Below are 27462 nucleotides of genomic sequence, written 5' to 3' on the forward strand. Positions count from 1 at the left end.
TCACCAGCTCACATGGCTGCCCCGGTGTAGGAAGTTAAGAAGGAAGTACTGACAAAGAGGCCCCCTTAGTAAATGTTTTGAGCCAGTTTCCAGCAGCATCTTTGCTCCCCACAGTGGCTGGGAGCCTCTTGATCTCTCTTATCTGCCAGGGGGTCTGGTCAGTCCTTGGACATGAGTGAGAAGCTCTGAGAGGAAGAGATACCAAGACCTTTGACTGCTGGAAGATTGGCCATGAGATGTTCGGTGTAACTTGGAGGAATTAGATCTGTTATTGCTATTTTTGATTCTTCCTATCAAGATCATATTATGAGTCCAAGCATGAGATCAAAGAGTGAAGAACCTGCATCTTTGGACCCTGCCTAGAGCTTAGTAGGCACCAGATGATAAGTGTTTGTCAAATAAAATAATACAAAAACTCAGAATTGTTTTATATTTTGTGTCCTGAAATGTCTTTTTCAAAATATTTGTTAAAGTTGGGCATTTACTCATTAAACATATATATTGGTTTCATAGTTTTAAAAATAACATGTCAGTCAAATTTTTAATATAACAATCACAAATTTTTACAGAAGCATTTGAGAAAGTCTAGCTGCAGTAAAATAGTTCTGCCATCTATTTAGCAATTAAGTCCTTTCATTCATAATACATTTCTATCAGTTAAAAAAGAGTAATAAATAAAAAATCAAAGTACAATACTGTGCACTACTGATCATCAACATCATTAGAATTTTACAGATTAACATGAAAACCCAAGCATAAGACTGGCAAAATAATATGACCAAGCTCACCCGGTTATGGCTGAGGATGAAACCAGACCTATTGAATTTCAAAGCCAAGGTCTCCACCCACTCCTGACATCATCTGAAAGAGAGAGAGATTGTAATGTTAAAGCTTCCCTTCTTAAAATCAGGACTGGTATGTTAAAGAAAACAAACTAGTCTGCTTTCCCTTAGCCATCTTCTTTAAAAAGAACTAACCATTTTGACTCCTAACAACCCTGGCACATACAAAGGAGAATGTAGTATTTTATGGCAACTTAAAATGTGAAAGACAAAGGTTTAGAATAAATCAACAAACCAAACAAGGGATTTAAAATGGTCATGATTATCTGCCAAGTTAATCAGAATTCTTGTTTCTTAAGCAAATACCCTGCTTTAAAAAAAAAAAAAAAAAAAAAACTTCTTATAACTATTCTGTTTTCAAATTATCTCATAATCCAATCTAACTTGATCCTTTTCCCTGTTTTTGGGTATACAATTTTAAAATCTTACAAGTGTCTATTTATAATCAACTTCTCTGAAATTTCCACTAAAAATAATTAATTAAATTAAACCTGTATTGCCAGAGTTAACAGCTATCTGCTTGCCTTTGACCTTGAAGTATTTTGTTACACAGAAGATGTTGTGCGAGGCTTACTCATTTGACTTGGCCCACGTCACAACTAAACACAGGCTATTAATGTCACAACACTCTAAAGTCGCCAACGGGGCCCTGGTTTTACTGTAAACTCAAGTCATAAGCCAGGAAATTTTTGTCTCATTAAATTTACAAGAATCTAGGTTGGTCATTGAACCAGCAGGAGCTTGATTGCTACCTCCCCACCCAGCCACCCATGTTTAATTGGAGAGCCGTTTGGATGTCATTTTTCTCTCTTCTTTCCTTTTTCTCATGAAAACTTGCGGAGTGCCGGGGGTGGACAAGGACAGAACCTATGTCATGTTAGGAGGCTGGTCTAGCTCCACCAGTTGTCCCTTCAGGAAACAGCTGGTCTTGTGGATCTTCTTTCCCGCACTCCAAAGTCTAGGAACACTCCTCCTCTGCTCCTTCCCTCCCTCCATCTTTCTCCTCATCCAGTTCTCCTGCCCAAAGATCAGAAGCAACTGGAATATGTTCAAGGACAAATCAGAATGAGCAAAGATGTCACATCTCCAGAACTGAATGCCTGGTCCCCTCCAACCTCCTTCCCTCTCCTGCCCCTAAGAAAAATGGGCTTTCCTCCTAGATTCCCGCTGTCAGCTAGGCCAACTCCAAACAGCACTGCCTCAGGCTGAAACTCCCCAGGTAGGATGGACCTCCCTCCACATATCTGGCATGTCAGGATGACCCAACAGTGTCACCTTCAAAGTGCATCGCAGCTGCAACTACTTCCCCCCTCCACTACCACTGTCCTAGTCTGACCCATCACAGTCTGTCTCTGGATTTAATAATAGCTTCTAATTTGCTCCCACATCTTCCACCTCTGTCCCTCTTCAGTCTATTCTGAATGCAGAGACTCCGTAGATCCCATTAGAACCTAAAGTCAATCATGCAGCCCCTCTGGTGTCCTTGCTCTTCACCAAAAAGAAAAGCCAGTACCCTTTCACTAGTTGCAAGGGCCCCCTGCCTATAGAATGGCCACCTGTCACCTCTCTGACTCCTCCTCTCCAGTCCTACATCCTTATTATCCATGGACACTATACAGTCTTAAAACATTTTCATCGCCCCAAATAAAGCCCCACGCCCATACAGTCACTCCCTGTTTCTCCCTCTCCCTATTCAAGGGTCAACCACCAATCTGCTTTCCTGCCTGTGGATTTGCCTCATGTAGTTTACTTCATATTGATGGAGTCATACAGTAAGTTTCCTTTTGAGTCTTGTTTCTTTCCCTTAGCATAATGTTTCCAAGATTCATTCACATTGAGCATGTACCAGTGCTTCATTTCTTTTGATGGGTGAGTAATGTTCCCCTGAGTGTATATACCACAACTGGTTCATCTGCTCATCCCTTTATGGAGCTGTTTCTTCCTTTTGACTATTTAGAATAATGCTGTCAAACACATCAGAGTCTAAGTATCTGAGAACCTGAACCATCAATTTTAAATTGCAATGTCTCCTCACCCACTCCCTAGCTCCTCACCCATATGGATCTTTTTAGAGGGCCTTTGTCACCCTTTTAACATCCTACTTTTAAATTGTGTTTACTGTTTATGTTTTTCTCCATTGGAATATGAGCGCCAGAAGACAAGGTATTTTTGTCAGTTCTGTCACTGATGTAGTTCACATGACTGGGACAGTGACCAGAACAAAGGAGGCCCTCAAATATGTTGGTTGAATCAATACAGCCAACTAGATAGCAGAGCTTGAAGTCTGAAAAACAGAGCTTTTATTTGTGGATCTGAACAGGATTAATGTATCCCTATCATGCTTTTAAGCATTTCTCCTGAAACTCTGACTTTTCTCCTTTATCTTAGGGAAGGTCTCAGTTGTCCTGAGAAAGTCCCATAGGAACATCTGAACTGAGAAAATTCTGGGGACCAAGGACAGAAAAAAGGGGGTGATGGTCATCTGAAAATCTGCTGGCAATTTTAAATGATTGCATATGTGAACTGATGAAGTCGTAACTAAGATCCTTTGAGACTGAAATTCCCTTTACACTTACACAGAGTTGACATGACATATTGCACCTGCATGAAGAGTCCATGTTACATATTATGCTTATATGAAATCCAATAAGCAAGTTATAATCTATCTTGCTGTAAGCCAGAAAAGGGGGAAATTTGATTGAAAAGGGAAGGGTGGTGCGTTTCCCAGGAAGAAGAGGTGCATTCTGTGCTGTTTGGCCTGGTAATTCCATAGGCGAATACGATGGTCTAATCTTATTCAACCCAACATTTAAAATCATTGCTTTTAGCTGATGTTGGTCATTTCCCAACAAAAAAAATAAAGTAAAATAAAAGCCTTTGAGAATTGCATTCTGCCACTCATGTGACAGAAAGAGCCTGGTCGTGAAGAGACCAAGATTCCTTTCCGGGATCTGTCACACCATGAGAAATGTCAGTGAAGGCCTCATCAACATTGTGAAATTCTGCATAATAAATGTTCTGTCGAGATTGCCGACTCTTTTTACAAAGTAAGTCCAAGAACAAGTTGTCCTATGAATAATTTTGTTGATTTGTCTTTTTTCCCTCAAAACTTCCATTTAAGTTTCCCTCTCTATTTATTTTGGTTTGTCCACTTAAAATTCAGGGCATTAAGCTAGATTTATTTGCAGTTTCTTAGGTAAGAATAAGACTACATTTAATATATTTAACAGGGGCATCACATAGGAATTGACTAGCCAGAAAGAAAACTCTCCATAATGTGGATGAATCTTGTCCAAATGGCTGCAAACCAGAACGAAGATGGAATTCCTATTCTCATTAAAAAGCAGAGATACTTATTTGCTATCCAATCTTGATATTTCTGGAACCAGATTCACTACGTTTTTTTAATAATTTTCTGTGACTGGAAAATATAAAGAGAACTGGATTTATGATTCCTCAGTGATTTGACTGGTTTGAGAGAAGATCAGGTCTCCTCAGGGCAGAAGTGTAGGTTGGAGAGACAAAATTGGCTACTTCAGGAATATTCTGAAGGTGGAGCTACCAGCTGTCTTGAAGGATAGCACATTAGAGCAATCAAGGATGACTTTAAGCTCTTTGGCCTGAGCAACTAGGCCCATGGGGTTGCAGTTCACCCATCTGAAGAACATAGGTGGAATGGGTTTTAGAGTAAGGTTAGATGGGCTCCAGACTCACGTGGTTGGACACATCTATTAGACATGAAACTGGAGACTTCACGTCATTGGTGAGATGGACACTTGCTTCTGAAGTTCAGAAGACATGTTTGGGCGAGAGAAATTTGGGATAGGTCAGTGTATAAGATGAGATCATCAAAGGAGTGCAAGTAGCTGAAATGTGAGGTGTCGTGCAGCAGTTTCTGTCTTCCGTGGAACTCCCCAGAGGGAGGTATTCTCCTGTTCCTAAAAGACACATTTCGATCATCCCATGTAAGATACCACAGAGGTATTGAGGATGAGCAATCAAACACCCTTGAGTGTTTGCTCTGGACCACCATATGTGTTCGCTCTATCTTAAAAATGAACCTGGAATGAACAGATGGCAAAGCAGCACAGAAGGACATTGCTGGAGATGCAAAACATAGTACCATCATTTTTTCTTCAAGGGATGAAAGAAAATAATGCAGAACAAAACCCAACCCACTCCCACTTCCTCAAACACTTTTGAGGAACTTTTCTCTTGTAGTTAATTAAAGAAATGACAGGAAAAGAAAAGCATTTTGTGCTGTTTTGGTTTTTGCTTTTTGTGTCAGGATTGAAGTCAGGGCCTTGCTCATACTAAGCACGCTCCATCCCCAGGGTTGCATGCCATGACCTGAGAACAGGTATTTTCAAATAAGAATAATTTAAAAAGACAACCAAGTCAAAGCCAAAATCTCTACAAGGGCAGGAATTCTGCCTTATAGCCTGATGAATTGCTCAGTATGTGGACAATAAACATTTGCTAATCATTTGAGAAACATAACTTAAATCCACATCAAGTGTATTTAAATGTGGATGCTCATGCTTGGCAAGTTCTCTTTACTTTGATTTTGTAGCTCTTTCCCTCACTTTTTACCCATTTTCTTCTGTGGCTTCATTTTATGACATATATATGTGTGTACACACACACACACACACACACACACACACACAGAGATAAACATTTAAACCGGGAAGTGAACCCAGGGGCACTTAACCACTGAGCCACATCCCTAACATAGTTTTCATTTTTTATTTTCAGACAGGATCTCACTGACTTCCTGAGGGCCTCGTTAAATTACTGAGGCTGGCTTTGAACTTTCGCTCCTCCAGCCTCAGCCTCCCGAGCCATTGGGATTACAGGTGTGTGCCACTACACCTAGCACAATATTCATGTCATTTTTTAAACCTTGCTCCATCAAAGCACGTGTGTTAGGAGAAATAGTTGAACCATAATTCATCTGAGCCATTTGGAACGCATGACTAGCAAAGGGGAAGAAGATACATTTCTGATTAGATAGTACCTCTGTTCCCAATGTGTACCTTATAGAACAGAAACTTCAGTTAAAAATAAACATGTAGTGGGCTTGGGGCTCACACCTATACTCTCGGTACGTGGGAGGCTGAAGAAGGAGAATCATTGAATTTACAAGTTTGAGACCAGCATGGGAAACATAGTGAAACCCCAATCTCAATAATAAATGCAATCAATAAATAAATAAAAATAAAGTTTAAGAAACATAAAGCCAAATGAATTGCAATCCGTTCTATTCCCTAAGAACCTCTGAGACCTCTTCACATGCTGGTCTCCTGATCAGTAAGAACCCAGGGCATGCTGAATCTTCTGAACACATTTACTTAATTTTAACTCTTTTATCTTAGAATCTAGTTCTTGTTTTTTGTTTGCTTTCCAAATAATTCTATAGAATTTGAAACTGCTTTGGGAACATTGCATTACCAGAGTCCCTCCACCAGCAACTGCAATTTCACTTTCAAGATTTGGTTACCTGTGGTCAATCATAACCGAAAATACGAGTGGAAAATTCCAGAAATAAACAATTGTTAGTTTTACATTGAGCACTCTTTGGGCAGAAAGACCATATATCCCACCATCCCGCTCATATTTAATCATCTTTTTGTTTCGTGTAAAAAGGACCACATTCGGTGACTTTTATTATACTATAGAGTTCTAATTATTCTATTTATTGCTAGCTATGATGGTTAATCTCTCATGGTGCCTAACTGAAATTCACCTTGCTCATAGGTTTGCAAATACAGGGATAAACATAGAGTTTATAGGTTTTAGTACTATTGCCTAGTTTTAGACCTCCACAGGAGATTTTGGAGCAGATCCCCTCATGGATATGGGACTTACAGGGCTTATTTCTTTAAATTTCAATGTTTGTTAAAAATTAGTTGAGGCAGATGCCTCTGCCACAGCCCAGAAGTCTTTCCTACAAGTGGACAGTGGGGCTACGCTGGCAACCCGGCTGCTGCCAGCGCTGCGGGTCCCATGTGGCTGCCTCTGTCTCCAACGCTTCTCTTCCAGAAGTGGCTGCTTGCTCCCGCCGCTGCTCCACCATCGCCTGCGGGGCTTCTCTCTGGGCGCCGGTACCATAGATGCTGCGGCCACCCACTGGCTCTCCCGGTGCTGTCCCACGACCTGCCCACCATTTCTGCTGACCTGCTGCTGCTACCCTCCTCAGATCCACTGCCACAGTGTCTGCAGGTCTGGTTACGCGTGGCCAGTCAAAATCTTGGGACTCCAGCCAGGTGCCTGGGGCCCTGTGTGCCAGCCACTGCCGCACTGCCACAGCCGCCTCTGTTTGGGGACACCTGCTGAGACTTGGAGGTCCAGGGTCAGAGTGCCCACAGGGTTGGCTGCACCTGGAGTCTTCCTGCGGGGGAGTGCAGGTGACCGGCATCCTGCAGCGTCTCTTCAGGGTGGCTCCTCTGTGCGGGGCGCATTCCCGGGTGATCTCTCTGCAACTGGAACAGGCTTGAGATCTAGGACTACACCGTGGCCCAGCTGGGTATCCGAATGCCAGCTGGTGGGGACAGTGGATTGGCTCTGCGTGGCTGGTCTGGGCCAGAAATCCCATGAAGAATCAGGGACAACACTGAAAAACACTGAACTCTGAAACAACAGTTTTTCGCTTTTCATTGAGTTTTTTATACTTTTTTGGGGGGGGGGTGTTGTTTTGTTATTGTTTTGTTTTAATATTTTTTTTCTCTTCTCAGCATTTTTACTATTTGGGGCACCCAGTATTTTCCTGCCTCAGTTTGTTGAGGACTGTGGTGTATGGATGGTATCTTGCAGATTTGCTTTGTATTCTTATATTTTAAAATTTTTTTATTGTACGTTTTTCCTCTAGCTTGTCTGTTTTCCTGGATTCTCTATCTTTTCTCCCGCTAACACTCAGTCTCTGTTGATTCCTCTTCCACTCTTACTATAGGTGGTTTGCTTCTGGCTTCTCTCCTCCTCCCTCCTGAACACCATGCCTGCGCCACTTCTGCTCTTTCTGTGTCCAACAATTGGAATTGTGAACCCCTTTAGCAAGCTTGCTGTGCATAGTGTGGATAGTAATTGAATTTGTCATTTCTGTTTGTTATGAGAAAACTGGAAATCTTGATAGGATCTAGTGGTTTGGGGCTGTGCGTTGTTTGCATTGGGTGTGTTGATGTTGGTCTCCCCCCTTTAGGGTCGGGTGCTGGTGACCTTCAGGGACACTGTAGGTCTGCAGGGTAGAATTTGTGCTGCCTTAGATCCATACTGCTAGATGGGAAAACATATAAACAGCATGAAAAAATGGGAATAAAGCACCTCAAGCCAAGATGCTCCAGTGACAGAGCCCACTGATAGCATGGTGGAAGACATGTCAGAGAAGGAGTTTAGAATGTACATAACTAAACTGATCTGTGAAGTAAAGGATAGTATAAGGAGTGAAATAAAACAAAAACATGGAAAGTGAGTTAGAGGTTGTACAAAAAAAATGTAGAAATCTCAAAATGAAGGAATCAATAAACCAATTGTAAATTCAATAGAAAGCATCACCAACAGACTGGACCACTTGGAAGACAGAACCTCAGGCAATAAAGACAAAATATATAATCTTGAAAATAGAGTTGACCCTGCAGAGAAGATGATACGAAACCATGAACAGAACATTCAAGAATTATGGGATAATATGAAAAGACCAAACTTAAGAGTTATTGGGATAGATGAAGGAGTGGAGATACAAACCAAAGGAATACACAATCTTTTCAACAATATAATATCAGAAAATTTCCCAAACCTAAAGAGTGAAATGGAAAATCAAATACAAGAGGCTTACAGGACCCCAAATGTACAAAACTAGCAGACCCATACCAAGACACATTATAATGAAAATGACTAAAATACAGAATAAGGATAAAATCTTAAAGGCCATGAGAGAAAAAAATATCAAATTACGTATAGGGAGAAACCAATATGGATCTCAACTATTTTGCAACCCAGACCCCCCCAAAGCTAGAAGGTCCTGGATTAATGTATTTCAAGCTCTGAAAGAAAATTAATGCCAGCTAAGAATTTTATATCCAGCAAAATTAAGTTTCAGATTTGAAAGTAAAATAAAAACCTTCCATGATAAACAAAAGTTAAAAGAATTTACAACTAGAAACTCAGCACTACAGAACATTCTCAGCAAAATATTCCATGAAGATGGAGTGAGAAAAAAAAGTGAAACCCAGTAAAGAGAGGAACAACACTAAAGGAATAGTCAATCAAAGGAAAAACTAAGTCAAATTAAAAGTCAGAAATAAACCAAAATGATCAGGAACACAAATCACATCTCAATAATAACTTTGACTGTTAATGGCCTAAACTCATCAATCAAAAGACATAGACTTTGCAACTCCACCAGCAATGTAAAAGTGTGTCTTTTTCCCCACATCCACACCAACATCTATTATTGTTTGTGTTCTTGATAATAGTCATTCTAATTGGAGTAAGATGAAATCTTAGAGTTGTTTTAATTTGCATTTCTCTAATTACTAGAGATGTTGAACACTTTTCATATATTTGTTAATTGCCTGTATATCTTCTTCTGTAAAGTGTCTGTCCAGTTCCTTGGCCCACTTATTGATTGGGTTCTTTGTATTTTGAGTGTAAAGTTTTGTAAGTTCTTTATAAATTTTGGAGATGAGTGCTCTATCTGAAGTGAGTGTGAAAAAGATTTTCCCCCACTCGGTAGGCTCTTTTCACATTATTGATTGTATCCTTTGCTGAGAAAAAGATTTTTAGTTTGAATCCATCCCATTTATTGACTCTTGCTTTGATTTCTTGTGCTTTGGAGTTTTTATTAAAGAAGTCTGATCCTAAGACAACGTGATGAAGATTTGGGCCTACTTTGTCTTCTCTTTGGTGCAGGGTCTCTGGATTCCTAAGTCCTTGATCCATTTTGAGTTGAGTTTTGTTCAGGGTGAGAGATAGAGGTTTAATTTCATTTTACTGCATATGAATTTCCAGTTTCCCCAGCACCATTTGTTGAACAGGCTATCTTTTCTCCATTGTATGTTTTTAGCTACTTTGTCTAGTATGAAGTGACTGTATTTATGTGATTACACAAATGTATGAATCTACATAGTGTACAACCATAGAAATGAAAACATGTACCCCATTTGTGTACAATGAATCAAAATGAAGTCTGTAAAAGTAAAATAAATACATAATAAATAAAGAATATATGTTTAAATTTTGCTAGATACTGCTAAATTGATGACCCCCCCCCACAAAAATAAAAGTTTGCACAGAAAAAAAGTAAAATAAAAAAATAAAAATAAAATCAAGTTAGTATTTTAAAAAGCATAGACATGCAGATCAGATTAAAAAACAAGATCCAACAATATGCTTTCTCCAAGAGACTCATCTCAGAGGCAAAGACATCCACAGACTGAAGGTGAAAGGATGGGAAAAAACATCACTCATATGGATAGCATAAACAAGCAGGGGTTTCCATCCTCATGTCAGATAAAGTGGACTTCAAGCCAAAGTTAATTAGAAGAGATAAAGAAGGATAGTCCATACTCTTAAGGGGATTATACGTCAACACAACATAACAATTATAATACGTATGCCCCGAACAACGGAGCATCTATGTACAACAAACAAACTCTTCTCAATTTCAAGAATCAAATAGACCACAACACAAAAATACTGGGTGACTTTAACACATCTCTCTCACTACTGGATAGATCCTCCAAACAAAAACTAAACAAAGAAACTCTAGATCTAAATAATACAATCAATAATTTAGACTTAAGGTACATATATAGAAGATTTCATCCATCAATTCACTTTCTTCTCGGCAGCATGTGGATCCTTCTCTAAAATAGACCATATCTTATGCCACAAAGCAACTCTTAACAAATACAAAAAAAAAAAAAAAATAGAGATAATACACTGCATCCTATCAGATCATAATGGAATAAAAATAAAAGAATAAAAAATAGAAGCTACTGTAACACCTGGAGACTAAATCATATGCAATTGAATGATGAATGGATAGTAGAAGAAATTAGAAATGAAAGAAAAAATACTTAGAGGAAAATAAGAATAGCGATACAGCATATCAAAATCTCTGAAACACCACGAAGGCGGTGCTAAGAGGAACATTCATTGCATTGAGCTCATTCATTAAAAGAATAAAAAAATCAACAAACAAATGACCTAACATTACAACTCAAAGTCCTAGGGAAAGAAGGAAAAATCAACACCAAAAACAGTAGAAGACAGAGAATAATTAAAATCAGAGATGAAATCAATGCAAATGAAACAGAAGAAACAATTGAAAAAATTGACGAAACAGAAAGTTGTTTTTTTAAACAAATAAATAAAACTGATAAACCCCTAGCAAACTAATGAAGAAAAAAAGAGAGAAAACTCAAATTACCAAAATACATGATGAAAAAGGAAATACCACAACAGACAAGACTGAAATACAGAAGATAATTAGAACTATTTTGAAAATTTGTACTCCAATAAAATAGAAAACCTTAAAGGCACTGACAAATTTCTAGAGACATATAACCTACCCAAACTGAATCAGGAGGTCATACATGATTTAAACAGATCAATTACAAGTATTAAAATAGAAAACACCATCAAAAGCCTACCGATTAAGAAAAGCCCAGAATTCTCAGCTGAATTCTATAAGACCTTCAAGGAAGAATTAACACCAATAGTCCTCAAAGTATTCCATGAAGTAGAAGAGGAGGGAACCCTTCCAGACTCATTCTATGAGGCTAATATTACCCTGATACCAAAACCAGACAAAGACACATCAAAGAAAGAAAAAGTAGAAAAAGCATTTGACAAAGTACAGCACCCCTTCATGTTCAAAACACCAGAAAAAATAGGGGTAGTAGGAACATACCTCAACATCATAAAAGCTACGTATGCTAAATCATACTAAATGGAGAAAAATTGAAAGTATTCCCTCTAAAAACTGGAACAAGACAAGGAAGCCCTTTTTCACTACTTCTGTTCAACATAGTCCTAGAAACTCTAGCCAGAGCAATTATATAGGAGAAAGAAATTAAAGGCATATGAATAGGAAAAAAGGAACTCAAACTATCACTATTTGCAGATGACATGATTCTGTATTTAGAAGATCCAAAAAATTCCACCAGCAAACATCTAAAACTCATAAATGAATTCAGCAAAGTAGCAGGTTATAAAATCAACACCATAAATCAAACACGTTCCTATACATCAGTGACAAATCTACTGAAAAAGAAATTAGGAAAACTATCCCCTTCACAATAGCTTCAAAAAAATAAAATAAAATACTTGGAAATAAATCTAACAAAAGAGGTCAAAGACCTCTGATTGAAAGCTACAGAACCCTAAAGAAAGAAATTAAAGGAGACCTTAGAAGATGGAAAGACCTCCCATGCCCTTGGATAGGCAGAATTAATATTGTCAAAATGGCCATACTACCAAAATCATAATACAGATTTAGTGCAATCCCAGTTAAAATCCATACGATTTTCTTCATAGATCTAGAAAAAGCAATCATGAAATTCATTTGGAAAAATGAAAAAACCCAGAATAGCCAAAGCAGTCTTTACCAGGAAAAGTGAAGCTGGAGGCATCACAATACTGGACTTTAAACTATACTACAGAGCCATAATAATTAAAACGGCATGGTATTGGTACCAAAACAGACAAGTAGACTAATGGTACAATATAGAAGACATAGAGACAAACCCATATAAATACAGTTATCTCATACTAAACAAAGATGTCAAAAACATTCAATGGAGAAAAGATAGCCTATTCAATAAGTGCTGCTGGGAAAATTGGAAATTCACACTAACAAAATGAAATGAAACCCCTAGCTCTCATTCTTCATGAAACAAAACTCTAAAATATATCAAAGACTTAGACACTAGACCAGAGACCCTGCACCTAATAGAAGAAAAAGTAGGCCCAAATCTTCACCATGTCAGCTTAAGATCCAACTTCTTTAACAAGATTCCCAAAGCACAAGAAGTAAAATCGAGAATCAGTAAATGGGATTGTAGCAAACTAAAAAGCTGCTTCTCAGCAAAGGAAACAATAATGTTAAGAAAGAGTCTACAGAATGGGAGAAAATATTTACCACATGCACCTCAGATACAGCATTAATCTCCAAGATATATAAAGAACTCAAGAAACTTAACACCAAAAAAGACAAATAACCTAATCAATAAATAGGCTAAGGAACTGAATAGACACCTCACAGAAGAAAAGATATAATCGATCAACAAATATAAGAAAAAATGTTTAACATCTTTAGCAATTAGAGAAATGCAAATCAAAACTAAGATTTCATCTAACTCCAATTAGAATGGCAATTATCAAAAACAGAAACAACAATAAATGCTGGGGAGGATGTGGGAAAAAAAGGTACAGTCATACATGCTGGTGGGAATGCAAATTGGTGCCATCATTGTGGAAAGCAGTACAGAGATTCCTCAGAAAGTGTGAAATGGAACCACCATTTGACTCAGCTATCCCACTTCTCGGTTTATACCCAAAGGACTTAAAATCAGCATATTACAGTAATGAAGTCACATCAGTGTTTATAGCAGCTCAACTCACAATAGCTAAACTATGGAACCAACCTGGGTGCCCTTCAACAGTTACATATATATATATATATGGATAGATATACACACACACATATATATCACATTTATATTTATTTGTATAGATTATATATATAGATTTTATATATATAAAACATATATATATCGCATTTTTTCCCATTCATCTTTTGAAGGGCACCTAAGTTGAATGATAGAATATTACTCAGTCTTAAAGAAGAATGAAATTATGTCATTTGCTGGTAAATGGATGGAGCTGCAGAATATCAGGCTAAGTGAAATAAGCCAAACCCAAAAAACCAAAAGCTGAATATTTTCTCTGATAGGTGGATGTTACTTTACAATGTGGGTGGGGCTAGGGAAGAATAGAGTTACTTTAGATTAGGTCGAGGGGAGTGAAGGGAGGGGAGAGGGTATGGAGATAGGAAGAATAATAGAATGAATCAGACATTATTACCCTGTGCACATTTCTAACTATATGACTGGTGGGATTCTTCATCACGTATAACCAGAAGAATGAGAAGTTATACTCCATTATATATGATGTATCAAAGTGCATACTGTCAAATATAACTAATTAAAACAAACTTTTAAAAACGAGAGGAAAACAATTAGTTACGACTAGCCAGGCAGGGTGCTGCACTCAAAGTCACCAACTACCTCCGGGTCCTTAAAGAATCACCAGAGTCCTGTCTTCACCTTGCCTGCAGTGACAGGCAGCCTCTGTCAAAGATGGGGAGCCCCTTCTCTCCATCTGTCCACAGGGCCCCTCGCTCTCCTCCACGTGGCCTCCTCCCCAGGTTCAGTCCTTGAGACTCTTCTCCGTCAACACTCACTCCCCATGTCATGTACCTGGGTTTACTGGTCTTCAACACCGTCCATATCCTGCTCACGCTCTTGCAGTTGAACCTGCCACACAGACTTTGGTCCCGGTACCGACTTGACGCCTTCGCTTGCATGCACTCCAGGCGACTCAACCTAAGAATTCTTGTCCTGCCTGCCAAACTGTACTCCTTGCTGGAGGGCTTCCCCAGTTATGTTCAGCGTCATAGACCCAAATCCTTGGAGGCTTTCTTTTACCTTGCTCCTCCAACCCCCACTCCCAGTCCACAGGCAGATCCCAGGGAGTTACTTTCCAAACATCTAGACTTCGACTCCCTCTCCACTTCTCTCGACTATCATTGCTGATCCAGACCACCACCACCTCTTCCTGGATCATTGCAAGGACCTCCAGATTCTTTGGTCCTTCTTGTGCCCCCTGTTATTGATCATTAAAACAGAAGCCAAGGTGAGCCTTCCAAATTACTCCTCTCTTCAAAGCTCCCATTTCACCCAGTGAAAGCCAAATAGCTTATACGAGCAAGAATGGCTGGCCCTCTGTTCCCACCTCTCTGATTCAGGAGTCTGGGCTTCTTGCCCTTGTGCACAGCTCAGACACTCTCCCCTTCCCTGTTCCTGAACGCTCAACCTTGTGCACACCTCAGAGTACCCCTCTGGCTCTTTTCTCCAACTTTGCATCTCTCCCTTGGCATCTGTGTGACTCACTCCTGTCCCCCCCCCCCCACCACCCGACCAGCTACCCATGTGCCCCCAATCTTCCTTACCCTGCTTCTTGTTTTTCCCATGGTGTTTATAACCTTCTAACATTCCTGAATCCTTGGTTTATATGTCATGTATATTTGTAGTTTTCACTTATATATCCAACCAGTTGGTCCTCAGTAAATGTATTTTGAATGGAAAAAATGAATGAACTGATGATTGTTGGGTAAACATGAGGATTAATTTCATCTCAGAGGATATGTTTACTTGATTGAACCCTTGTTAGATTTAAGAATGCTTGTATCAGAAAGATGAAAGTCTAAAACAAGAGGTAGGCAAATTAGCCAGAGATTTGATTCACAGGCTTGGAGCAAAACTGTATATCTGATTGACAACAAATAGAAATTGAAGGACAGAGAAAACCGAAAAGGCAAAAGTTCATGTCTCCATTGAACTTCTAATTTGCTCAAAATACTCCCTTAGGAAAAACAGGAGCCAGTCAGGTGTGGTGGTGCAGGCCTCTAATCCCGGCAGCTCGGGAGGCTGAGGCAGGAAGCCAGCCTTAGCCACTTAGTGAGGCCCTAAGCCACTTAGTGAGAACTAAGTCAATTATAAAAAAAAGGGCTGGGAATGTATCTCAGTGGTTAAGCACCTCTGGGTTCAATTCCTGGTATAAAAGAAAAAAAAAAAATAATAATAAGAAAAGCAGGAGCCAAACTCATTCTAAAGTCATCTGTATGGTCATCATGATTTAAGAATGTCTTAGTTTTAAAAATCTTAATGTCGATCACATTTTGAAAAGATGATGCACTTTACACGAAGGCGAGTTTACTGGAGAATTCCTCTAATGCATAATTTCCCATATCATCCCATTCCTGGCGGCCTCAGTGGGGCTAAGAGTCTGGGGGCTCAGTGCTCAGTCCTTGTTCCCTATGCCACACTTTGACTACAAAGCTTCTGAGAGGAAGACAGAGGGGAATCTTGACTCCTGGCTAAGAATGGACTCAAAACCAGCAATTGACATCTACCCTTAAATTACGTTTGAGGAAGTTGTCAAAAGACAGTTATTTAAATGCAAAACTATCACCCACCTTGGGAAGAGGCGAGAAGCTGTTGTCCAACTCTCAGTTACATTTCAGTGGGTATCTTGTATATTCTGTGTTTTTACTTTAGGACATGGTCCCTTCCCACCCGGGACTCAGTCACCCCTGGCATTGGAACCAGCAGTCCTGGGAACTCAACCCAACCAGATGTGTGCCCACAAGGCTCTGAGTACCACAAGCCGAATGCACAGAATCTGAGCCAATCAGATCTTGACTTCTTCCCTGCTTTACATCACTACCATACAAACAGCAGGGAGTTGTATATGGAGAGTACTCACCTTGGGGGCTAGCAGGGAGCAGAGCAGCAGTGGGTGATCACTGAGGCAGCTACTGCTACGTTATCACAAATATGCTAAGGAAAAATGTGTCCCAGACAAATTGCAAATATGCTAAGGAAAAATGTGTCCCAGACAAGTTGGAAATTCCCCATCCCATCAAGACCCCAATTCTCCATTTTCCCCTGTGTCTGAGCCCAGTCCTCAGTCCCTATTCATAACATAGCTCTGTACCTTTCTCTTTTTGGCCTCGGGACCTTGAGTTGCTGTTAGAATTTCATTCCAGACCGGAGACCTTTCCCTCCACCCTGCCCTGGGTCTCTACTGCATGGGCACATGGACACCCACACACAAATACACAATTTTAGCATCACCTCTAGTGAGAAAGTCTTGCACTGCGTCCCACCCACTGATGTCAACCTGACTCAAAGTTGCCCAAAACTTTGGTGTCCCTTTCCTTTTCATCTGTCTCCTTCTGTACTCTGAGAAAACTGGGTAATGTAGAGAGTGGACAGAGAAATCCAGACCCTCGTAATCTTAGGACAGATATTTTGAATGACATAGATGAAGAATTCTCCCACAGGAAAACACACATAAAAACCAAAGACCCTCCAGACAATACAAGAACAAAACACTTGTAACTTGAGCTATGGGGACCACGTCTCCAAACACAAGCGTCCAGGGAGGAAAATAGTTTAGGTTCAACCTCCTCGCCCAAACAATCTGTTCACAATGTCCTGCTGAGCCAGGCGCGATGGTGCATGCTTGTAATCCCAGCAGAACAAGAGGCTGGGGCAGGAGGATCAGAAGTTCAAAGTCAGATTTGGCAACTTTATGAGGCACTAAGCATCTTAGTGATACACTGTCTCAAGTTCCAAAATAAAATAAAAAGAGCTGGGATGTGGCTGGTGAGTAAGGCACCCTGGGTTCAATCCCCAGTACCAAAGAAAAAAAAAAAAAAAACAAGAGTCCTGCTGGGTATTCTGAAACTTCCGATTACCAACTACATCAAAGAGTTAAAATATCTCAGAGCAGAAAAGGGAAAATATAAAAACAATGAAGTCTGACATCATTGTTATTGTCTGTTCAGTAGGACACTGAGCTGTTACATCCGTTTGATCTTTAGAAATGTCCCAGGGAAGTTGATGTTAGCATCAATATGCTATTATTAAAGGTAAGAAACCCAAGAATTTATAAAAGTTCAATGAGCGACATAGAGCAATGCAACAAATAAGTGTAAGAGCAGGGATTAAATGCAGTCTGCCTTAGTCCAGAGTGTTCTGTCTCAAATAACTACCCATGAAACAGCCAAAATGGGATAATAATGTTCACAAGGGGATGGGGGCAATGGCTCATCAATAGTTTGGCTCAAGATCTGGTAGGAAAGCTGTTGCAGTTATAGAGAAGCATACCTCCAGGGGTAGAGTTAATATCATCAAACGACCATATAAAAGCAATCCCCGTCAAAATACAAATTATATTCTTTACAGAACTAGAAAAAATAGTCCTAAAAGCCATTTGGAAAAGTAGAAAACCCAGAACAGTCAAAACAATCCTAAACAATAAGAGTGATGCTGGAGGTATCACAATTATGCTGATCTCAAATTATGCTACAGACTAAAGTAACTAGAACAGCAAGGAGAAGCATCAAGTCAGACATGAAAACCAGTGGAACAGAATGGAAGACACAGAGATTCACACGAAAACAGTCTTCTTATCCTTGACAAAGGAGCTAAAAACTATCACTGGAGAAAAGAGATAGTCTTTTTAACAAATGGTGCTGGGAAAACTGGATATCTATATGTACACAAATGAAACTACCTCCTTATCTTTCACCCTGCACAAATATCAACTCACAGTGGATCAAAGACCTAGGAATCAGAACAGAAAGTCTGCGACCGCTAGAAGAAAATACAAGATCAACACTTCAACATATTGGCAGAGGTTTCAACTTCCCTAACAAGATTCCTAAAGTTCAAGAAATAAAACCAAGAATCAATCAAATTAAAATGTTCTGCATAGCAAAGGAAACAAAAGCCGGAACAGAGAGCCTACAGAATGGGAGAAAAAATAATCTCTAACTACTCTTTTGAGAAAACATTAATATCCAGAATATATAAAGAACTCAAAAAGCTTAACACCAAAAAACCAAATAACCCAATCAATAAATAAACAAAGGGTCTTAACAGACATTTCCCAAAAGAAGAAATTCGAACAGCAAAGAAATATATTTTAAAATGTTCAATATCCCTAGTGATCAGGGAAATGCAAATCAAAACCACACTGAGATTCCATTTCACTCCAGTTAGAATGACTATCAATAAGATTACAAATAACAAATATTTCCAGCAAGGAAGTTGGGGGAAAGATACACTCATACATTGCTGGTGGGATTGTAAATCAGTACAGCCACTGTGGAAAGCAGTGTAGAGATTCCTTAAAAGACTAGGGATGAAACCATCATATCCCAACTCTCCCTCTCCTTGGCCTTTATCCCAAAGAACTAAAATCGGCCTACTATTGTGAGATGCGCATTTCAATGTTTATCCAGCACAATCCGCAGTAAACTAGGTGTCCGTGGACAGGTAAATGGATTAAAAAATAAAAAGGGCTATATATTTACAATAAGTTTTACTCAACCACGGAGAAGAATGAAATTTTGTCATTTGCTGGTAAATGGAAAAATGGACAGAACTCCCTCACCCCTGTAACCAGCAGCCCCTTGCTTCCTTAGTTCTTTTCCCTTTCCCACCCTCCGAGTAAGATACTACTTCTGGGTTTTAGTGAATTCCATACATAGTATGGAATTCTGAGATCTGATCATTCTGGATGCATGCTGCAAAGCACCCATTCTTCCCTACCCTCGACCAGATCTTTTCCAGTACATTAGACCAAAGTTCTGTATCCTACAAATACGATTTCAAAACTAGTGTTTTCGAATACTATTTTTTCTCTATTTTTCTCACAAGAAAAAAAGATAGAAATTATTATTTTTAGCCTAACTTAGAACTCGACGGTTCTATCCCCTTTAAAATAAATGTATTTTTGAAAAACACCCTGAACGCACTTACCATCAGCTGATTTCCAGTCCTAAAAGATCTCTTTCTTCCTCAACTTGCTACCCACAGAGTTTATCTGACTCTAAAGGGCAATTTCTCTAGTAGCTTTATGCAAAATGAAATAGCTACCCGATCTTTAAAAACCTCCCATTTTCCTTATCAGTTAAGACACAGGAACAGGTGACTGATAAGCTGAAACTGACAACACTGTTAACAAATATCGCCTGCAGTTTTCACCTCCTTATCCTGGATTTCAAAGATCTTTGAGGAAGTTGTCTTTCCTGTTTTAATCTTGTGGATGCTCACATTTAATCTTAATTACAGTTTGCCTTCCTTGGGGGTGAATGCCTCAATGAAACCACCCAGTCTTCACCTCCCTGACTAGGTGGCAGGTCCCTTGCTGCTCGCAGAGGGCAGGTCTGCAGATTGAAGTTCCCCACAGTTGCACCTCTAAAAGCAACAGCACCCCCTTCTGCACCACGTCTCCCTGTTGACACATCAGTGTCAACGTTTTGAAGATTCTGGCACTTTCGGCAAGGTGTTTAAATGTATGCCCAGCTCTAGGTGCATTGATTTTTGCACGTGCTATCCCATGAAATTCTCAGAGGCTGTCAGGAGGCTTGGAGAGGCTAATTGCCTTACCCAAAGCAGTGGCTGGTACAAGGTAAATCCAGAATCCAAAGCTCCCCTAACTGGACTCTTTCCACATGCCCCCAGATGGCCTGTCTTGGATGGTAGGAATAGAGATTTTATAACACATGTTGTAAGTATTTGAATTCTGGATAAACAAACCTATTTACCAATGCAATTATTTTTCTAAATGTTGGTGACTTCTGAAAAATCAGGAGATGCCACCTGCCAAAATCTTCCAATATGGAGAGAGAACAGGAGCTATAGATATAACCTGGCTTTTCTCCTACTGGCGATGTGAATTTGGGCAAATTTTCTAACCTCTTTAAATTCCTTGTAAAAGGATATTATTGTCGATACTAAAGAATGACGTATGTAAACTGTTGTCCATACAATTAGTACTAACAACTTCCTGCCTTATCACTAGTTATCTTTTCCACCCAGTACAATTGTGTTTAAAATTAAAAAAAAACATCAAAATGGATTTGAAAAGATAATACTATTGATAACAAGTATCATATCTTAATGTCACATCTATGTCAAGTCAGTTACAAAATGAGGGCAACACCCCAACTTCAATCTCTCTCCTTTTCTTTTGTATTTGTATCAAGACTCCAGTCCCCTCAAGAGACTCAAATCATCTCTTCCCCTTATTTATGGGCAACTTACATTAAAAATAAACTTATTTAGCAAGGAAAAATAATAGATTCCAATCACCTACTATAAAATCTTCATATCAGGTCCTCTGTCATTTATTTTTCACTGCTAGGGAACTAGAGAAAATACACACAACCAATAAATAAACAGTACTTACTTCATGTGCCCAACATTGCATCAGGCTCTATTAGAGATGAAAGAGATAATGAGACCCGTTCTTGAACTCTAGGAACTTCTGACTGAAAATAAGGGGGAGAAATGTGGCATTATATAAATCTGCAAATTGGTGATTTAAACTAAAAACCATTTGAGAATCAGAGTATTTTTAAAAATTCAGACTGAAAGTCTTTACTGAAGATCGAATGATTTTTCCATCTTTCTTGTGTATTTGAGCTGTGGTTCTGCTCTAATTCTGTATCTCCTGGTATCTGTTACCATCACGTAAGCATTACGATAGCAGTGTTTAAAAACCTGAACCGTCTCTGCTGTGGAACTTACCCTTCGAACGTCTTTATTGCTCACAGTTATGTACTTGATTGCTATCAAGGTGAAGAATGGTATTTTTCAATGCTTGGAGCAATGTTGTTAAATCCAGGAAGGCCAACGCCCAGCGAGGTCTCTAAGGTTAATAAAAGGTCACATTTGAATGAAAAGGTGAAGGAACTGAAAAGCCCATGAGCGGCTCAGGAAGTTTCCACTCCCAAAGGCTCTGCAAGGTATGGATTCAGAGTTGCCTGCTCTTGCATGCACTTGGCAGCCCCAGCGTCTCGCAGGGGCTAAAGATCTTGAAAGGTGCACCCCAACTATAATCTACCCATTAAAATGATTGTACCTCTTGGAAGTAACTCTCCTTAATGAACATGTCCAAAACAACAGAAGGTAATTCTTTTCAGGAAGGTAGAATAACATCTGTGACAACTCACCATTCCACAACATGAAAAGAGAATTCAAAATTAGTCAAAATTGTTCATTTGAGATGAGAACAGCAGATTGGTGCTTCTGAAAACATTTAAAGGACTGGTGTGTGTGTGTGTGTGTGTGTGTGTGTGTGTGTGTGTTTACGTGTTTGCAAGTACTTGTTTGTGTTTGGAGTGAATCCACATGGAGAGGATATCTTAGCTGTTGACCCAAACCAAAATGAGTTTTATTATTGTCCAAAATGCTAATTACTCCAATTTTACCAGTACATGTGATGTGTGTGTGTTGAGAGACCACACTGTACTCATATTAATATGTACAATAATTATGTTAATAAAAAATATTTTGATCTCACTAAATTTAAAAAAATGACATTATCTGGTCTTCCGTGTGCCTTGAAAGACTAGAAATAATTGGTTCAGACACACTGCCAGTTTCGCAGTTTGTGACAACCCAGAGTCCCGTCTATGTCAGCTAATTCCTAGGAGACTCATTTTTGCATGATCCCTGGAGTCTCAAGCTTCTGTGTCCAGAAGTCCCATCTCTGTTCTCCTGGGCAGAAGAGAAGAGAAGCTCTTCTCTATTTGCATGAGAAATCTATTTACATCAAATCCATTTACATCTAAAATGCAGTCTGATGCTACAGATTTGTGCATCACATGGACGGCCTCACAGCCCCCCACAGAGCTGCCCACCACACACCAGAGCTCTCTCCTGCTGCCGCCACCCTCCACCACCATTCCCTCCTTTGGGAGCATGTTGGTGTTACCCTCTGCTCATCCCAGATCCACCAAGGTGCTGGGCAGCTGGAAAGGCTGAACCTCTATTAGAAAGAATCTGAAGTACAATCAGCAAGTCGGTTTGCTCTGTCACATCTCTTTGTCACCTTCATGTCTGCATGACCACCCTTTCCCCCACTTCTAGAAACTTCTCTCCCCTTGCCTAGTTGTTAGAGCCTACTAAATATGTTGCTAGTATGATTCACCCCTTTAGAGTTTCTAAAAAAAAAAAAAAGAAAGAAAGAAATGTTCTACAAATACAAATGTCGGCATGGCTTGTAAAAGAATCCTAGCATGTACGAAAAGGAAGGAAATGAGGAGTAGAATTTCAACCCAGAAAATTCTAATCCAGCCAAATACATAACCTAGCTTCCTATCTCTACCTCATCCCTTTCCGCGGGCCCTGTTTTCATGACATTGAGCAGGAAAGAAACTTCCTGTAATAGTTACTAGTGTAACTTACGCTACATAAGTTCATTCAGATCTTTTATGATTCCACAATGGGTGAACAAAAGAATCTTCCTGTGTTCAGGAACTGAACTGGCTGATTGCGATGCTACTGAAGCAGTTAGTTGGTGAAGACTTTGGACAGCATGCTCTTTATGTGAAAATTAAGAATTATAAGCAGGCAGTAAAGCTCTTCCCCATACCTCCTGTTCTGAAGTTCAGAAAAGTTCCTTGTTTAGTTGAGAATTAACAGAGGCTCTTGATTTGGGGATTCATAGAATAGGAGTTTTATTAAAATGATAGGTTCATGTAGAAGAAAAAATAATTTTGATCTTTGTATTTCTCTCTCTCTCTCTCTCTCTCTCTCTCTCTCTCTCTCTTATACATACACACACACACACACACACACACACACACACACACACCCCTAAACTTTCCTTTTCCAAAATAAATGAATGGGAAAAATTGAAACAATAGTTTCTAGAAAATGTTCTTAAATCTTTCCACATTTTAGCAAGGTTCATATGTCCCTCCCCACCACTGATGAGTTTAAGCAAAGGAATGAGCAATGGAGAAGCTAGAAACTGTGAGCTCTCAATGAAAAGTACCTGTAATAGCCTTGGCAGTCAGTGGCCAAGATAGGCCCAGATGTTCTGTGCCTCCTGGTGTTCACCCCCTGTGCAGTTCTGTCTCACCCTGGACCAGAGCGGGTCAGTATGACAAATACAATACAGCAATAAGTAATCACACGTCCCTCCTGAGACGAGGTTGTGAAAGGCGTGTAGCGCCATGGAGGACTCTCTGCTCTGGAATCACCCTGAGAGAAGCCATGACGTGAGCAGCCAGAGCGTATCTCCAGATGGAGACACCCTAACACCTCCTGCCCACAGCCACGCAAGTGACTTATAAGCGAATCCTCAAGACCAGTCACGTCTTCAGAGATGACAAATTGTGGCCGACTGTTGGACAGCAGCTAGTTGAGAGATCCTGAGGCAGAATCACCCACCTGAATCACTTTCAAATTCCTGACCCTCAGAAACTGTGGAAGATAATATATTGTAGTATCGTCTGCTAAACTTCAATTTGCTCTGTTGTAATACATAGATAATAGTTGTTAGAGTTGTAATTCCTTCCTTGTGCATTTAACAATGGAAGTCAGGGATATTTGCTCAAATTTAATGACTTGATCTTCATGGCTTTTATTTTATTTACTTATTTGAAAAAGTAATAAAAAATTTGACTTCTATTCCTTCTCAGTGGGCGTTGGTGTTGTCAGGAAGCCGCATCTATCTTAACTCTGGGGTTTCTATTATCAGAAGAAACTTCTGCTCTTAGAGATTGTTCCATAGCCCTTAAAAGAACTTCTTGCCAGTCTAATCAGATAAGTCTTTTCCCTTCTGTGTGTTTGTCAATATATTCGACAGATCTTTACACATGGATCCGAAGGAAACAGACTCATCTGGTCATGGAAAATAACTTCTACCATGCTATTTTCACAATCTAGGGCTGCCGTGAGTCAGTTCAGAACAGCAATGGCATGTGAGGCCTTGTAGGGACAGGTCTCTCTAAACCATGAGAAGACCCACAGCAGATGGGGGTTCTCTACTTTGGGCTGTTTTCTCCTTGATCGGAGATCTTCTCTCATTGGGAAACGATGCTGTCATGGTGGACTTTGTTCTCTGAGATCTCCAAACTCACCTCATGACACAGTAAGAGCATAAGAAGATCTATGGGGCATATATCAGTGTCTCTCTTGGGGAGTGCCTTTGAACTCCAGTGTCTCAGACACTCCTCACCTTCTAACACTGTGAGATCATGAGGGCAAAAACCAATGAAGGTCATGTTCTCATTCTTTCCAGCTATTTAAATAAATGTCAACATTTTCCTTTATGGTGAGAAGTCTTCTAAAAACTAGAAATCTAGAAGCTTCTAGCTGAGGCTGGCCAAATTTTGATGTCCTTCATTTGCCGACGTCTCCTGTTATGTAAATATGCATGACAGATTATCCTGAGATCAAATCCAAATGCACTGAAGCATTCCAAGAAAATTTAGACTTAGGAAGAAAAGAGGATGGTGGAAAGACACAAAGTAGTGATTTCAGATAGCATACACGCATGCATTTTCAGTAAGCCCATTTAGTCATCCACTTAAAATTGTTTTGCTTCAAGATCCTACTCAGTTCTCTTGAAATCAGCCTTCCTCACTGATGACCCATCTTTTAAAACAACAGTTTATTTGTCAGTATGCTTTTGAAACACATGCCACATAATATCTAGCAGGTACTTCCTGTATGCCTGAGGCTCAAAGCACTGAAATAATTGGGCAACAGAGTCATTGTAAATAATGTTTTTCGCACAATGTAATGTTCAGTGGAAATATTTTAAAACGTATAGAAAATCATCAGTGAAAAATTCTCACATCCTAATGCTCACAGATAATTTTCTAACATGCCCACATATTTTCTTGCCAGTCCTATTTCTGACTGTGTGTGACAAAATAGTTGTGTGAGATCTATAAATATATATAGATATAATATATAGGTATATAATTCCAAATTCAAAATTTGCCAGGAGCTAGAAAAGAAAATAAGTATCTGTTCATGCTTCCAGAGGGGAAGACTCAATTAAAAAAAAAAAAAAAAAAAACTTACAATGATTTCTTTTTAATTTAACAAAATAATTCTAAAATTAAATTAAATATAAAATAGGAAAATTAGGACAGTGATAGAGCCCTTGCTGAACATGTGCAAAATGCTGGGTTTGATCCCCAACACCAAAATAAATAAAGAGCAAAAGTGACTTCTTATTGAGTGCTCATTATAAACTTAAAAAGTAGAAACTAATTGGGTGTGGTGGTGCACAGTTGTAATCTCAGCAACTCTGAAGGCTGAGGCAGGAGGATCTCAAATTTGAGGCTAGCCTCAACAACTTAGTGAGGCCTTGTCTTGAAATAAAAACAAAAAGGGCCAGGAATGTGGTTCGGTGGTAAAAAGCTGGGCTCAATCCCTACTACTGCAAAAAAAAAGGTCGTGCCAATTATTACCCTCACTTTACAGTTAAGGTAACTGAGTCACTCCGAAGTCACCAGATTCTACGACAGGGAACTCTGTGTATTACTTAATATCTTCATTGCTTCTCAGCTTTCCAGGAATACTTGAGACCAGCCATGAAAATATAAAAATTAATAAAAGTTTAAGGGAATGGGAGATCTCTCCTCGATATTGTGCTACAGGCCTACTGCGATCCAATAAATTTCAGGAATTAAAATAATATGGAACAGTCATGGGAGAAAAAAGATAGCTTAATGACATCAAATAAAAACCTAGAAACCAGATGGAGCATTTGTAAAAACAGAATTGAAACCATAAGTATGTGAGAAAGAACAGTTTTTAAATTAATGGTGTTAAGACCACTTTAGATTCAAGTATGCATTACAGACATGTCAATAGAAGCACTCTCAATATGTTATCAGCAATATCAATAAATTTTAATAGTTGAAAAAGTTGAATGTCAAATGGATTAGAGGTTTAAAAGGAAAAACTAACAAAGGAAAGCTATAAATAGGTAGGATTGAACATTGATTTTATAATGAGGTGGGGATAATATTGGCTTTCTCAATACAATGAGAAAGGTAAAAATCATAATGACAAAATTTATGTTGACTCAATTACATCTGAATACACCATAAACAAAGGGCAAACAAAGAGCTATAGGAAATACTTTTGTGTATGCGTGTGTGGTACTGGGGATGGAGCCCAGGGCTTCTACCACTAAGCTGCATCCCCAGCCTGTTTTATTTTTTGATACAGGATCTCACTAAGTTGCCCAGGCTGGCTTTGAACTTGTCATCCTCCTGCCTCAATTTCCCTAACTACTGATATCACACTTGTACCACCTACCCAGTTAGTCCCTACATTTTAAGTTAATAAGAAGCACTTAGTAAAAAGTCAGTTTTGCTTTTTTTATATATTATATATATTTATATTTCCCTTGGTTTATGATCAAGATATATCCTGGAAATCCAATCCCTAAGCTAAAAATATTATAAAAGTCAAAAATACATTGAGGACATCTTGCCCATGGTTGTTTACTTTTGTGATCATGTGATTAACTGGACAGCCATTGCCCAGCATCAAGAGATTCTTCAATCTTTGTCCTAATTCTGAGGGAAAAAATGACATTTAATCTAATTCAGACAATGAGTCTCTTTATTTTAAAGATGCAAGGAAAGGAAATTATGATCAATGCAAATAAAGTCATCGGAAGACTCCTCTCTCATGGGGAATTCTTTCTCTGCCAACCTCCTTTAATCACTTTTACCCATTTTACAAATGTTGCTCTCCAGTTCCCTGGTGCAATTTTAAACCAGATGGCTAATATCAACCATCTGTGTTCCAGGTTGTCCTAGCATACGTTGCCAAGTCCAGGGATGAATATGGATTCTAACTACCTAGTCAGTGCTAAGATGATCCCTGAAACATATAAATTGTACACTCACTTCTCTCGCACTTTTTATTTGCTTGAGAAACATTAAAAAAAACATGATCTATAATCCAAGTCATATGTTAGCTATTAAGAAAGAAAA

The 27462-nt window shown here is 39.2% G+C and overlaps 1 protein-coding gene across 5 annotated transcripts in view; it reads right to left on the bottom strand.

Moving 5' to 3' along the window:
- IL1RL1 (interleukin 1 receptor like 1) overlaps positions 1-19551 on the bottom strand; it is a 38152-nt gene extending 18601 nt beyond the window's left edge. For 3 of the 5 annotated variants that reach the window (XM_079110274.1, XM_079110275.1, XM_079110271.1), the window contains exon 1: positions 19460-19551. The gene's annotated coding sequence lies outside the window, so the exon portion shown is untranslated. Of the gene's footprint in view, positions 1-16101; positions 16344-19459 lie in introns of those variants that run through there. The other 2 variants (XM_079110272.1, XM_079110273.1) reach the window with 2 other exon arrangements.
- Positions 19552-27462: the final 7911 nt, after the last annotated feature.

This window comes from Sciurus vulgaris (assembly GCF_902686455.1).
Source record: "Sciurus vulgaris genome assembly, chromosome: 14".
In the NCBI taxonomy this organism is placed as follows: Eukaryota; Metazoa; Chordata; class Mammalia; order Rodentia; family Sciuridae; genus Sciurus; species Sciurus vulgaris.